The sequence below is a fragment of the Balaenoptera borealis genome, assembly GCF_965194805.1.
Source record: "Balaenoptera borealis genome assembly, chromosome: 3".
NCBI lineage: Eukaryota > Metazoa > Chordata > Mammalia > Artiodactyla > Balaenopteridae > Balaenoptera > Balaenoptera borealis.
The window spans coordinates 48,399,518-48,415,275 of record NC_138866.1 but is presented as its reverse complement, the minus strand read 5'-3'; the positions used below and the strand labels follow the sequence as shown (position 1 = coordinate 48,415,275).

General features: G+C 41.3%; 2 long non-coding RNA genes across 2 annotated transcripts in view; both read right to left on the bottom strand.

Annotated features, from left to right (window-relative positions):
* LOC309625413 overlaps positions 1-15,696 on the bottom strand; it is a 28,570-nt gene extending 12,874 nt beyond the window's left edge. The window contains exon 1 of the long non-coding RNA XR_014242509.1: positions 313-15,696. This is a non-coding gene — a long non-coding RNA (uncharacterized lncRNA). The remainder of the gene's footprint in view (positions 1-312) is intronic.
* LOC309625419 overlaps positions 1-15,758 on the bottom strand; it is a 606,027-nt gene that overhangs the window by 148,985 nt on the left and 441,284 nt on the right. The gene's annotated exons all lie outside the window — the stretch shown is intronic.

Here is a 15,758-nt window from a genome sequence, read left to right as displayed (position 1 = left end):
TTTTTTTTAATTATTGATTGATTGATTGATTGATTGATTTATGGCTGTGTTGGGTCTTCGTTTCTGCGCGAGGGCTTTCTCTAGTTGCGGCGAGCGGGGGCCACTCTTCATCGCGGTGCGCGGGCCTCTCACTATCGCGGCCTCTCTAGTTGCAGAACGCAGGCTCCAGACGCACAGGCTCAGTAATTGTGGCTCACGGGCCTAGTTGCTCCGCGGCATGTGGGATCTTCCCAGACCAGGGCTCGAACCCGTGTCCGCTGCATTGGCAGGCAGATTCTCAACCACTGCGCCACCAGGGAAGCCCCAATTGACCTGTTTTATTGTCTGGTGTATGGCCTATCTTTGTGAAGTTGCTCTGTGCACTTGAAGAGAACACATAGTCTGCAGTCGTTGGATGTTGTGTTTCATAAATGTCAATTAGGTGGTGATTGATGGTGTTGTTCACATCTTCTGTGTCTATGCAGATGTTTTATCTCGTTTTTCTCTGAATTGCATACTGATGGATGCTAAAGTCTCTTCATATAATTGTGGAACCATTTCTATCCTTAATTCTGTCAATTTTTTTCACGTGTCTTGAGGCTCTTATTAAATGCATATATATTTGTGATTGTTGTGTCTTCCTAACGACTTAGTCTTATTATAAAGTGCTCATTAATTTTTAAAAAACATTCAGAGCTCTTGGAAAATGAATATATGGTAACTGAAAATTTGAAATATATATGTTAAAAGAAGATTTGGATGATAAAGTTGGAGAAACCTTCTAGTAAGTGAAACAACAACAAAGAAAACAACAGTGATGGAAAATGGTAGATAAATAATAAGAACCTGAGAGAATTGCTCTAGAAGATCCAGCATTCAAATAATGAGTTTTTTTAAAAAAAAAAAGTAGAAGTGGAAATTACCCAGGAGCCAATATAAGAATGTTTCCCATAAGTGAAGGACACAGTTTACCAGATTCAAAGGGCCCACCTAGGATCCAGCATAGTGTAGGTTGAAAAGCTACACCAAGGCACTTGTGAAGGTTCAGAATATCTGGGTGGATCCCTTTCCTTTGCTCAACTGCTGAAGGGATGGTTTTAGCCCTGAGAAAAATACCTGTTCAAGGGGAACAAACAGGAGCCCTCCTCTTCAGTTCCTGAATCTTGTCCTCTAACTTGTCACCTAACTTAGACTCACAGCTGAAGCAGCCCTGCCAAGAATTCAGTGCAGCCCGGTTCCCCTCACCCAGGTTTCTGGTTTGACTTGAGTCATGTGTATCTTTGAAATGTTCTTAGTACTCAAGCACTCAGGCGCCAAAAATCTTTGTTTAACCACTTTAGCAAGTTAATCCCCAGATTGTGCTTTAAGTCTGTTACCAAATTCAATTAAGAATAATGTGCTGTATGCTTCTGTAGGAGAATATTTGCCCCTACATGTGATAAGACCTAATGGCTACCCGTAGAACACTTATTAGTCGATACCCTTGAGCAGTTGGGAAATAATTTTCAAATTAAGTATAATGAGTTAAATCATTTGGGAGGCCATCCAAATGAGAGCACCTAGGCCAACAGTGGAAGTACTGGGAAGAAGCGAGGGCCTGGGATTATGCCCCTGCCCGTCCTATGCTTATGCTCCCCAACTCTAGGATAATTATTTACAACCACAATTTTCTGGGGCCATACCCTTAGGGACAATCAGAACTTGGCCTTGAATTACACTTCTATGTGGCTCTCAGCCATCTACCTCCCAGTTTTACTTTGGTTTGACTTCATACCCCATCTCATTTTAAAAGGCTTCCAGTAAAGGACGGTCTTTACCCAGCCAGTGGTCAGTTTCTGCTGCAGTTTCCAACTCCAGTCCCATGTGGCCACCATCACTGCTGCTCCTCTACTGCCCCAGCTGACTCTGAACCTCACGGATCACCTCCAGTGATCACAGCTTCTGCCCACCTAGAGTGGTGAGGCCAGTAAGTGAGCACAGCACTTCACACTTCCAGAGGGAGTCTTGTTTTTCCTGTTTTACGCACCCTCAGTTGAGGAAACTAGAACAGGTTGGAACTAGTACTCACTTCATTTGAAGATGCTATCTGGAGTCGCGCCAGCCACCTCCTTGGCTGGTTCTGGACTGATGGCACAGGCTTTTGGCTTCATCTCAGGGAATTTTCTGCTTTCCTAGAGCAATATTCTCTTCCCTTATTCTTTCTCTTGCTCCCAGCCACACACATCTGAAGTGAAAGCATCATTGTCTCCCACTCATTACTAAGGACTGATAATCCTGGTTTGGGGGCTAATTTTAATGCTTTCATTACTTTTTTATCCCAGTAAGCCTTAAGATCTTATGCAATAAAATTTCTCTTGTCCTAGAACTATGCCAGAGTTCTCAAGGGAGTGACACAGATGAAGGTGTCCCTTGGAACTCTTCTTATTCATTATAAGTTAACATTTATTCAGCACGTACCATGTGTGAGGCACTGTGCTAAACATGTCACGTGGTCTCATTTAATCTTAACCAAAGCCCTGTGAACTACCCATTTTATAGATGAGAAAACCCTGGTTTTGAGAATCTAAGAAACTTGCCCTCAGGATGCAGAGAAAAAAAGCAGAGGTTTGAATCCAGGACTCTCTGAATCCAGAACCCATGCTCTTAATCACTGTACCATTTGTTCTCACTAAGGAAAGACCTAGAATACCACCCACCTCACTGCAAAGAGGCACACAGGAGACCACACCCAGGTCTCGATTTTAACAATATGGACTGATTTAAATTTCATTTCATTCAAGAAAATGCTTGGGTGCTTATTTGTCAGCATCGCTGTGATTAGCACAGTGAGGATAGAGAGGGGAGTTCAGAAATTTCTCTGCCCTTAGAAATTTGAGAGACTAGACATATACGCAAGCAGTTAAACACTATGTAATGAAATTTCATTAAGCTTAGATAACAGAGAAGAGGATGGAGTAGTGACAAAGTCAGTAGGAATCTACAATGGCAATTTAAGACTGGCAAGGAAGAGTTAAGCCTCAAAATGCTAGGCAGTACATCTGAAATGCAGAAATTAGTGGGTCTAGTGTAGCTGGAGAAGTTTTCATGGAGATGGGTGGGCTTAAACTTACCCTGGAGCCAATGAGATTTTGATTGGTGGAGAGGAAGAGAGAGGGCATGCCAAGGAAGAGAAAGTATGATCAAAGGCAGGGAAGAGGGAATGAGTGTGGGCGTTTGGGAAGGCATCAAGATGGGCCAGACTGGAAAGTATGGAGGATAAATTTGAGAAGCATCTTGAGAGTAATTCTCAAAAGTTTGGAATTAAGTTTGAAGGCAATGGGAGATCACAGAAGGCATTTGGATATAGGAAAGACAGAACAAAAAAAAATTCATTTGGAACGTTTTTCTCACAGCATGGGTCATTTCTCCATATCAAATGACTGTGGCTGGAGTCAAGATGTTAACACTGAACTCCAGAATTAGGGTCTGTTTTCCATTCAGCATTAGAGCCACATTCTTCCTGCCCAGATTTTTTCCCCTAAACTGAGGGAAAGCCTCATAGGGAAAGTGACAGCTTGCTCACTGACTCAGAATAAAGGATCTAGATGATTTTATTAATAGAGTCATCAGTTAATGATCATCTCCATTTCCAGTACGGGGATGTACCTGCCAAGAGAATGACAATGCTTGTTCAGCTAGCCAGCACAATTCTGGCTTGTTCAGATCCAGAACATGCTCTCCATCTTAGGCAGGACTAGAGACTCACTGACAGATTGCTAGTCTCTGCTTCCCCTTTTCCTAGATTCCAAGCAGACTAGCTATTTTTCATTATTTCCTCCATCAGGAGACTGTGCACTTTACTTGGTTATAAATCGATTGACACTAACAACTTTCAGGTCCTAAGAATGTATATGGGTCAACCTGGCTCTTTCTTGGGTATGAGAAATACTTTAATTTTCTTGATTCAATTGGATGAACAAGCTGTTCTCCATACTGTAGAGCTGGGAAACCTTGTAATCTCAGGAATAACTTTTGCTGGGGGCTTTCACCCATTCTAAATCGATAATATTGTCAACTTCAGAGAATGTTCTTACCCCCAAGGTCTGTGAAGGTTGTGACCACTTTGCATCTTGTAGCTTTCTTTGCCTCTCTGTGTAAATCATGAGCCATTACAGTGCTATTAGCATAAGTAATGATTTCTCTGTCCTTTGTTGTTGTTCTTTGTAATTTATTTTTATTTATTTAAAAATTTTTATTGGAGTATAGCTGATTTACAATGTTGTGTTAGTTTCTCCCATACAACAAAGGGAATCAGTTATACATATATGTATATCCACTCTTTTTTAGATTCTTTTCCTATATATGTCATTACAGAGTATTGAGTAGAGTTCCCTGTGCTATACAGTAGGTCCTTATCTGTGTCCTTTGAACCTGTAAGTGGTATGAGAAAGCCTCTCTGCTTTTCCCTGTGTTGCATTCAAAACCTAATATAGATATGCTATTATGGATTACCTGTACCATTCTAGCTAGCAATATTAAACATTTTTATTTACAAACTTCTCTGGTCATCATAGGAGGAGACAGGTAATATTTGAGATGTTTCATCCTAAAATACCCATGAAACTGCACAAAAGGAGTGAAAAAAGGATGGATAATAAATGTAAATTTAAGATGGAGAAAGGCCATATGCTGAAGTCCATAGGGAATGTCTACTAATGCAGTTGTCAGGGGGGTGGATTGAGAAGCGTATTCTCAAGATTACAAGCTACATGGCTCACAAACTGAACCAGAGAAGCCTAGCTGGTGGTGAAAGAGAATAGAAAGCAAATGTTACCTTGCCCCCATCATTTGCTCCCAACTATTTCAGGGCATTGAATATACACTGGCCAGAAGAGCAAACAGTCCAACTGGGAAGAAACTGTCTTCTGAACCAGTCAGAGTCATGTCCAGAGTCAAATCTCCCACCTAACCCATCAATTTCTCTCTTTCCACATCCATTCAAAGACTGTGTCTCCCAGACCACAGCCAGGTAGGAGGTAGACGGAGACAAGTAGAGGTGTGTTATGTCCTGGAAGGGCTAGTTGTGTAATAAACAGTACTGCAAGAAGGCAGGGGCAATGCATGCTCAGAGGGCATCTGATTTTATGTGTTACCCTCTAAAACAGGACAGCAGTTTCTGTTACCTCTCAGTTTCTCCTACTACTTGGAAATTACAGCAGTTAGAGCAGGAGGGGCCCCAATCTAATGCCCAGAGACCTACAATAGCTAAATATCTGGGAGATCCTGAAAACAGAGGTAGGCACTATGTGAGTCTCTGTGCCCTTCAGCTCTGCTTTGCTTGTGCCCAAGAGGAAAGTGAGGGAATAGGAAGATTCTTCACTAATACTGTCTGCTAGCAAGTGCCAGGCTGGAACATACTTTTCTCTTTTTCCGTATGAAGAGACAGAAAAATGCCCAAAGGGGCCTAAGGAAAGAATACTGCAAGATAAGGGAAAGGAAGCTTTTCTGTTAAAACTTGAAGTGAGATTATACAGCTGAAAATAAATTTCTTCAGGAAAGAGAAAAACATTTTAGCAGACATATTTTTGGTAGTCTCAAAAAGACGTGAGAAGGCCTAACCACTATGAGATCGGAGCCAGGGGCCATCTGGAGAAAACAGATTGGGATGAAGGAAGATTTGCAAAGGCTGAAATGAGAAATGAGGGCAAATATGCCAAAAGTTTAATAGAATTAAACACCTGTACTAAAGAGAGTCAGTACAGAGAAGACATAGCAGAAATCAAATCAGTGAAGTGGAAGACAAAATAAGGAAAAGGACCAAGATGAAAATGTTGAGAGAGAAGACAGCAAACACAGATCTAATCTGAGAATTACATTTATTCCCAATGAAAAAATGGAACAAAATGCTGGAAGCAACGGTCAAGCACATGTCAGAAGAAAACTTTCCTGAGCTGGAGAAGATCTGAGATAAAATTAAAATGACCAGACCCATACAGAGACTTATCTTTTAAAATACTTGAGTTTCCAGGTTAAATAAAGACTCTTTCAGGCATTTAGATAGAAATGAACAGGTTACTAATGAAACAAATATCAAGGTGGGCTCAGACTTCTCAACCCTGAAGACTGTTCTAGAAGACAGAATCCTTGTGTCTCAAGAATTCCATATTCACCCAACGGGATGTTTATGTGCAGAGGCTGTGGGAATTCACTTTCAGATTTACAAGGGGGCTGAAAATATACCCCACATGGCCTCTTCTTAAAAAAAAGTATTTGAATTTGCCATCCAATTGAATTGGTAAATTGATATGAGGACACATACACACAAACGTACAAAATGACTTGCAGAGAGCGTTGGAGACTATTCAAAATAGAAAAGAAATTATAGTTTTGAATATGATTATAAAGCGGTATGCAAAACCTAATACCTACTGTTGACCAACAATTTACTTAGGTCTGATAAAAGAGGAGGAAGGAATGTATTCCAAGTCATCCACAGTGAAAGGTGGGTGGCTTTTGGGTTTTTTTTTGTAATTAGTGAGAAAGATACAAAATGTCATTTTATGAGAAACAATGTTTTCTCTGAGTAGTTTTAGTTTGAAAACTGACTTCTTCAAGAGAATGCTTTTGGCCTGCTTATCTCTTAAACTGGAATTATTATAGGATCAGATGGGCCATGTATCTGGCTTCAGCTGGCAATGAAGGAAATTCTGATAAGCTGAGGCTTTAAGAAATTACATAAAGAGACAAGATATATAAATGATTTTCTTTCTTCTCATCTAACTTTTTTTTTCAAGTGAAGAGAAGTGCTAGCATCAGGGAAAGTGAGTAGTCAGTGGAAACTCAACCGGGATGACTTCGGTAAGATAAGTTTTCTTATTTGTTGCGTTGGTAAAAAAAAAAAAAAAAAAAAAAAAAATCCGTTCATTTGTTGCTTATGAGAGTTTGCTCAGGAATTCATGAATTGCACTTGAGCCAATGTAAGAATTTTGAAATAAAATTTTTTCTCTATGGTTTTGGCTTTCGCTGAAGCTTCGATTTTGAAGTGAGAGGGAAGAGGAATCTCAGGAATCCTTACATGTGGTGCTCCTCACAGAGTGGGTGTGGAAATGAGAAACTGGAAATTATGCCTACACTGAATATCAGAAATAATCGTGACTTTTAAAAAATATTGAAGCTTTAGTCTAAGTCATAATCTTTTCCCATCTGTGCTATGCTGTTTATCTTTGCTGACGTTATGTCTATACCAGTCATAGTTGTTAAAGGAAAAAAAAAAGTGTTGGAAGAGATTTGGAGAAAATCATCATACTGTGGTGCAAGTATTTGGGTACTTGGGGAAATCTTGCTGCCACCTGATTTTTAATAAAAACAGAAGATCCAGTTCTTGGCCAGGATAGGATTAACAACTTCCCCTGCCCTGTAACCCTCCAAACATTCTAATTAATTTTGTCGTTGATTTCTGGCAGCTCACCTATGGTTTCCCATCTTTAATATGTTTTCAAGAGTGTAAAGGACCGGACGCAGTAAGGGTAAATTAGAGAGAATCACTTAGGGCCATTTGTAGATTATGAATTGTCCAAAACCATTCATCTCTGTGCTCGAAAGGGTTTGTTTAGCATTTATTTGCAACTTGTGCAAATATGGTGCCACTCTTACAGGGTAGGAGTTTTAAAAGATGTATAACATCAGTATGTACAACCAACCAACCAACAGTACTGATAACTTATAGTGCACATAGACTCCACTAATTGTGTGGAAGACACAGAATAAATATGAATCTTCATCTCTTCTCTCAACAAAGTGGAAAGCTAGTTAGGGAGATCAGTGTGACACAAATGAAATGATTAACAAACAATCAGGTGTTAAGCTGAGTTGTACTGTGCTTCTGTTTCTTCATCTGCAAAATTAGAAAAGCTACTTATAATGAAACTACTTATCCCTGTAGGGCCTGGTGCTCAGTAGGGTTAGCCAGTCATTACTGTTATTTAAATTACTATTAATAGCCAGGACGAAGTGAGAGAGTGGCATGGACATATATACACTACCAAATGTAAAATAGATAGCTAGTGGGAAGCAGCCACATAGCACAGGGAGATCAGCTCAGTGCTTTGTGTCCACCTAGAGGGGTGGGATAGGGAGGGTGGGAGGGAGACGCAAGAGGGAGGAGATATGGGGATGTATGTATACGTATAGCTGATTCACTTTGTTATACAGCAGAAACTAACACACCATTGTAAAGCAATTATACTCCAATAAAGATGTTAAAAAAATAATAAATTACTATTAATTTGTAAATGTAATAGGATGTAAGAGAAGAAAGTGATCAGTGTGTGCTGCAGCAGTGGAGAACGTTTAATTCATAACTGAGATTTAAGTTGGGCCTTTGAATGATGTATCAGATTTAGCTAGCTGGTGACCTAAAGCACTGGGGAGGTCATACGCGGTGGGAAAAATAGTTGTAGAGGCACGTGGGTTGCTGCCTCTGCAGTTAGGATAACAGCCTGACCGGTTCAGTGGGTGTGTATTGGACTTCTCGGGAAAGAAAATTGAATAGATAGGGTGGGGCGAGATTATGGAGGCTTTACAAGTCAGGCAAAGGAGTTCAGATTTTGATAGGATCAGCAACAGGTTGTCTATACTTGAGTGGAAGGAGTATGTAACAGAGGCAAGTCTGGTTAGCGGGAGGCAGGGTGGTCGGAGGGAGTGGGTCGCTGAAGTCGGGAAGCCAGGGAGAAGGCTGTTACAACTCCCAGTGAGCTGTAATAGGGCTTGGTTGGTGGAATGGACAGAAGTGACACCTGGGGGAAAAACAGAAGAGCAGTGAAAGGACAGTTATGTTTTGAAATCTAGTGCCACGTGTTCTGAGACCAATACCAGGATACAAGGTTAACAAATACATGTGTATTCATGGAACAATCGAGGTTGAATAATTGAAGGTGTCGCTGAAAATGAGACTTATGAGGACCAAAGTATATGTCCAGGCAGAGAACAAAGACTAATAATAAATTGGGAAAGAAAATGAAGAGGGAGATATCTACTCCAATATTCTTTTAGCTTATATCTATTGCATATCTGTATTTCTGCTGTGTAGAAAACGTTGGCTAGGAAGCAAACATTGGTTTAAAAATCCAGGACTGGAATGATCTATTTCCAAGTGGGTATCTTCCAGGGACCTATTGGAAGACCCCTGCATCATATTTAGAAACAGTGACTATGTCGATTGGGGGTAGTCTGGTGTCCTACCTAGATTCAAATCCTGATTCCACCATGTGTAGCCGTATACCTCTGAGTGAGCTATTGGTCCTTTCTATGCTTTAGTTTCCTCATGGGTAAAATGGAATAATAATAGTATCTACCGCATAGTGATACTGTGGGACTTAGGTGAGATCATACCTGCTAAGTGCTCAGAACAGTGTTTGGTGGGTGCCAGATGTCATCTAGGAGGAATTGTAAGAGTTGTGGTGGTCTTGGTGGTGGGTCATGGTGCAGGCGAGGGGAAGTATTTCACTTTACCCCGCTGAATATAAACGTCGTAACCATTGTTCAGGAAATGAGTCTCCAACCAATATGCTGAAAACACAGTTGTCGAAGGTAATTGCTGTGAAACTACATGTATAAGACTAAAAGTAAAGAGCAAATATTTGGGGGTGGGGGTAATCCATTAAGGCCCAAATCTCAGGTTTCAGAGAGCGTCACCTTGGTTCATCATTCATGCAAAGACCATTTAAATTAAAACAATACTCTGCAGGCTGCATTCTTATAAGTACAGCACTTGAAAGGTAAGAGGGAAAACACTAGGTGCCTACTGTTTGCAAAAGTATAAGGTGTAAAGGACATAGACACTTCACATGAGTTAATACCATCTGGATTCCAGGTTGAGGTCCCTTAGATCATGTTTTCTCTGATCACTCAAGCTGGCTTTTTTTATAGCTTTTACGCTGCAGACAAGTTATATCCTAGGTCCTGACAAGTGGCCAGCTTACAATAAATTTGTACTGTCAAAGGAAGACTCCCAGTCACTTGACTGAACACTGGAAAGCGTTAGAGTGTTTTCTGGCACGTGGGCTCCTCCAAATGCTTTCTGGAGTGGGCCATTCAGCCAGTAAATCAGTAACAGAGATCAGGGCATATGCAGAACAGGCCCTTTTGTTTTTCCGGGAACTGGCCCCAATTTGTATTATGTTTTAATTTGTTTGTTCAAATCATGCTTATAATTGTGTTTTCCCCTGGGTATAAGGGGAAGAAGGCAAGCAGTATGGTGGTGAGAACCTCCACTCTTGCCATTTTTCGGAAGAGTTGGAAGTTTCAGGGACTGTAGAATGGGGATCGTTTCAGTATAGAGAAGAAAAACATGTCTAGCCAAGGATGAGCATCTGAATTTGATTAGTGCTTTCCGTGTCATAAAATAGATGCTGCCTCCAATAGAATTATCTGGCTTTACCTACTTTGGGCTCAAATCCACTTGTTCCCTAGAGCTGTTTGCTGACCACCTGAAATGTTGATTGAGGCTTATGTCATGGCCCGTGGGCGGGGTGTAGGCCCTCTTTCTGGAGCCAGCCCGAGCACACAGTGTCATGGAGACTGCAGAAGCCCACACCCATGTCTGGCTGAAGGCGCATACTACCTCCAGGGCCCACGGAGAGGCTCTTCAATTCATGTTTCTAGAACAAATCTTGAATTGCCACAGAGCAGGCTGGAAGAAGGGCTCTGCCAGTGTTCCCATGCCCTGTCTTTACCAGGGAGTCAGAATTGTGTCTTTTACTCCATCTCTGCTCATTGCGAATCACTGGAAATAGTCAACTTCAGGAATGCCACAAAAATTCTTACCAAGTGGGAGAATCTGTCTGAAGAACAGAAATAGGCATAATACGACAATAACTAGGAATGCACTAGGGGCTTGTTACGACCTTGCAGGCTTGCAAGGAGTTTGAATTGTTTTCTACGTACCATGAGAAACCATTAGAGGATTTTAATCAGGGAGGTGACAAAATTTGATTTGAAAATGACAAGCAAATACTGTTGAAGATTACTCAAAATTTATTTTTTAATCATTTCATTTTTACATGTTTTAGGAAAAAGGAAGGGAATTAAGCTGTAATGAGCATCTTTTATGTACTACATATGGTTTTGGACACTTCCATGTTTTGTGTAACTTTTAGAACAATCCTAGAGATAATTCTTAGTATCTCTATTCATCTTGATGATAAAACTGAGGCTTGGAGAGATTCAGTAATTTGCCCAAGGCCACATGGATAGGGCAAAGCCAAAAATCAATTCCTCATGAAGAGTGTATGCTATTTCCATTATGCCATGTTGTCTTAGCACTGGGGTGTCTAGCATGGTGCCTTGAACATAGAAGACGTTCAATAAGTCTTTGTTAAAAGCAAATGTTTCCATTTAAAATTTATATCTTTATTTTTAACACCAAATGCCAAAATGATAGCCTAGCATAAAAGGTAAATAAAAACAATAGCGTTAGCCCTACTTTAATGAGGGTCTGAAAAGTTTTAGGAACTATCTAGAGAAACTCAGGACTTGTGTTTCAATTAGGATCTGTGTCAGGGTTCAGTTATGGGAAACACAATCTCCTTTCTTAAGCAGAAAGAAATTTAACCCAGGAATTTCAGAATTTTTGGTGAGTGAAATCTGACTTCATCAGGACTGTGATTGAAGTTTGAGGAGTCCTGGCACCTGAGTTAACTGAGAATTTATGGAGAGTGACGTCAGCAAGATGGCGCACTTGGTGGTTTCCCACTTCCGTCCTCCTCACAGAAACAGCAACTAGCAACTATCCATAGACAAGGCGCCTTTTTGAAGATCTCAAAATTGTTGGGAAGGCTGGAAGAGGGGCTGCGAGGCTGGGACTCCAGGATGACTCCCAGAACAAATGACTGTCTGACCTGCCAGGGGAAGCCCCCTGTGCCTCCTGCTGCTACAGTCAGGAGGAGCAGGGCGTGACCAGGAGTTCACTGATTGAACTGAACACATCACCGTAGCTGCAGTGAAACAACTGGGAAAGCTCCACTGCCACCACCAGAACAGCCCCTCAGCAGTCATGCAGCCGGAGCCTGATCCCTGGACGCTGGGGCACTGCTGAAGAATAGCTCCTGTCTGCCCATAGCAGCAGTAGAAGCAGCAGGAAAACAGTCCCACCCTCACGTCCATCTTCCAGATCTCCCGGCACGTGCATCTATTGGCAGGGTTGATTTGCAAACCAAACCCCGGCTCCAAGGAGCCCGGGAAACATAGCTTTTAGCTTTCCAACCTCTGCGTAATAGGAGGCAAGTGGGATGGATAATGGGTACCGAGTTCTCACATTGGCATAGTCTTCCCTTCCTGCCCAAATGCAATGTCTGCCGCTTGGCAAAGTAGTTGTGAAACTCTTTAGAAATGCAGCCAACGAGGTAGGATTTGGGTTGATGTTACTCAGAGGTAGCTACCCTCTGAGCGATGAAGGGCTGCATTAGCAGCTTGCTCTGTGAGAAGCTTCTTGGGTCTGTGTTTGTCCCATGATACTTCTGTCCTCAAAGAGAAATGAACAGAGGACTTAGATTATGCCCTGAAAGGTCCCCAGAAGAACACAGTGTGATTACAGCTCACGTGATGTCTCCATAATCTTGCCAAGTGTTTAACCAAGCTCACAGCATCTGTGGATGGTGGGCTTTTAAGAAGTCGGAGACTGCAGCTCTTAGAGGGCCCCTCACCAACCACCAGCTTGAGAAGATGGAGGATGCCTTTCCTATGCATCACAGCTCTCTTATATGAGAAGTTTATTTTCAGAGCTGACTGGACATGAGACTTAGATTTGCCAAGGCAGTATGAAAGTCATACCTTACTCCTCAAAAGTTTGAGCTGAGGGTATATGCCCAGTAGTGGGGTTGCTGGGTCGTATCGTAGTTCTACTTTTAGTTTTTTAAGGGACCTCCATACTGTTCTCCATAGCAGCTCTATTTACAATATCCAGGACATGGAAGCAACCTAAGTGTCCATCAACAGATGAATGGATAAAGAAGATGTGGCACATATATACAATGGAATATTACTCAGCCATAAAAAGAAACGAAATTGAGTTATTTGTAGTGAGGTGGATAGACCTAGAGTCTGTCATACAGAGTGAAGTAAGTCAGAAAGAGAAAAACAAACAACTGTAACACATATATATGGAATCTAAAGAAAAAAAAAAAAGGTTCTGATGAACCTAGGGACAGGGCAGGAATAAAGACACAGACGTAGGGAATGGACTTGAGGACCTGGGGAGGGGGAACAGTAAGCTGGGACAAAGTGAGAGAGTGGCATGGACATATATACACTACCAAATGTAAAACAGATAGCTAGTGGGAAGCAGCCGTATAGCACAGGGAGATCAGCTCGGTGCTTTGTGTCCACCTAGAGGGGTGGGATAGGGAGGGTGGGAGGGAGACGCACGAGGGAGGAGATATGGGGATATATGTATATGTATAGCTGATTCACTTTGTTATAAAGCAGAAACTAACACACCATTGTAAAGCAATTATACTCCAATAAAGATGTTAAAAAAAAAAAAAAGTTTGAGCTGAGAAATTTGAGAGCATTCCATGCCAGCTGAGGACATAACCCTTCCTCCCGAGTCCTCACACAAAGACCTTGGCTTGACTCTTGGCTTTTAATGTGGAAGTTTTTAAATTACATTCTCGTTGTATCTTCGGTGGCCCTTGCACGATGCTGATCACTTTCCTGGTCTGTCCAGACCTTTGCTTATCTGTAGCCTCAAACATACGATGCTTATTTAATATTGCAAGTGATGATTCCAGTCGTGGGGATGCTTGTCCTTACGTTGAAGATGCCAGTGATTCCCTTCTGTGTTATTCAACATATACTCAACATACGTTCAACATACCGGCTGAAAATCTCTGACCTTGCAGCCTGAGGAATGATGTAATGCTACATGGTTGACATGGAAAGATGTCAGATACAGTATTAAGTGAAAAAAGCAAGGTTCAGAATAGTGTATGTATATACGTATAGTAAAAAACCAGATTTGTTTTTGAAACACTGGTGAAATGTTGTTCTGGGACCTGCCGCATCAGCATTACCCAGGAACTTGTTAGAAATGCAGATTCCTAGGCCTTATCCGCTCCACCCCCAGCACCCTGCAATCCTACTGAACTGGAAACTCTGGATGTGGGGCTGGCAGTGTGACCTCCAGCTGGTGGAGAACCACAGCTGTAGTGTATCTTGTCCTGGGATAGTTTGCTACTATATGTGTCCTAGGGTCTGTATGGGTTTGTAACACCTTTATAATTTGCATATGGTCCCAGTAAATGAATTACTTATGTTTGTAAAGGATTTTGATTTCACTGTTTCTGATTCATTGTATTCATATATGTCTTTTTTTTACAAAATCAGTAAAATAAAAAGTCAACAGATTAAATGTGCCAAAAAATGCTGGCAACTAGAAGAAAAAAATGTTTATACATTAGGCCAAGGTTTTTTAGACTTTGATGTGCACACAGATTGCTTGGGGGCCTTGTTAAAATCCAAGACTGGATTGAGGCCTGAGGTTCTGCATTTGTAACCAGATCCAGGCCAAGGTCTGTGGATCACATTTTGAATAGCAAACCACTAAAACATTATCCATGGTTATTTCTGGAAGGTAAAATTATGGGAGATTTTCACTTGGTGCATTTCACCTTTGTGCATTTTTTGAATTTGATTTTTTACAAAGAGCTGTATTCAGAGAGAAGAATAAAGAATTTTAAAATCTTTCACCAGAATTTACCTTACTTCTACATCTCTCTGCTATGCAGGCTTAGTCTTTAAAAAACAAAAATTTCCAAGAGTGCTTCAAAAGGAAACCGATTTATCAGCCTTATGCCTCCCCACGCCACCCAGATCATTGTGGCTATAAATGTTAAAAAGCAGTAGTGTTAGATGGTAGAGGCCACTTACAAGGGATTCATATTAGCTGGCAGTTTTTCAGTGGCAAGCATCAGAAACCTAACAGAAACAGGCTTAAGGAACTAAAGGAAAATTTTTTAAGGAATTCAAAGAAAAATGGTTTGTCATGGCTGAATCTAAGTCTTCAAATGACATCCTTAGGAATTGGTCTCTTGCCATCTCTAAGCTGTGCTTTCCTCTGCAGTGGCTTTACCTTCATGCAGTCCCTCTTTCCCTAGAATGGCCACCAGAAGCACAAGGCTCTGCTTCATCAGATTAGTGGCCACAGCAAGATAACTCCTCTTCCCAGCAAGTCCCAGAAATGACTCCTGTTGGCACGAATCCATCTCTGAATCTATCAGTGACTCCGATTGGCTGGACTTGGCCATATGTATGTTTCTGAAGAAGGCTGTGGGTGTTACCAACCCCATGCAAATAAGCTGAGAGGAAGGGGTGATTCCCCAGAGGAGAACTGAAGTGTCAATAAAAGAACAAGGTGGATAGATGTAAAAGTGAGAGATGATGTTCTATTATTGTGCAGATCTTGCCGCCCAGTCTTCTCACTTTATTTATTTGGAAACCAGACTAAGTCACACTAGTAAATAGCAGACCCACGATTTTCCAATTTCTACCTCTTTGCCTTGTCCTCTTTACTGTGTTACCTCCCGTTCTTGGAAGCTAGAAATGAATCAAACCTGAAGCCTCTGTAACACTTGCTTATCACTGAAATGTCTTCTTAAACCCTGTCTTTCAGATATTAAACTTAAAGGAGCTGTAATTGTACATCGATCGTCTTTGACTCTCCTACATCGACTGCTCAGATTAAGTAAGAAAACCACATTCCTTTTGTGATAGTAATCCTTGCTCCTCCTTTCTTCTTTGGGGAA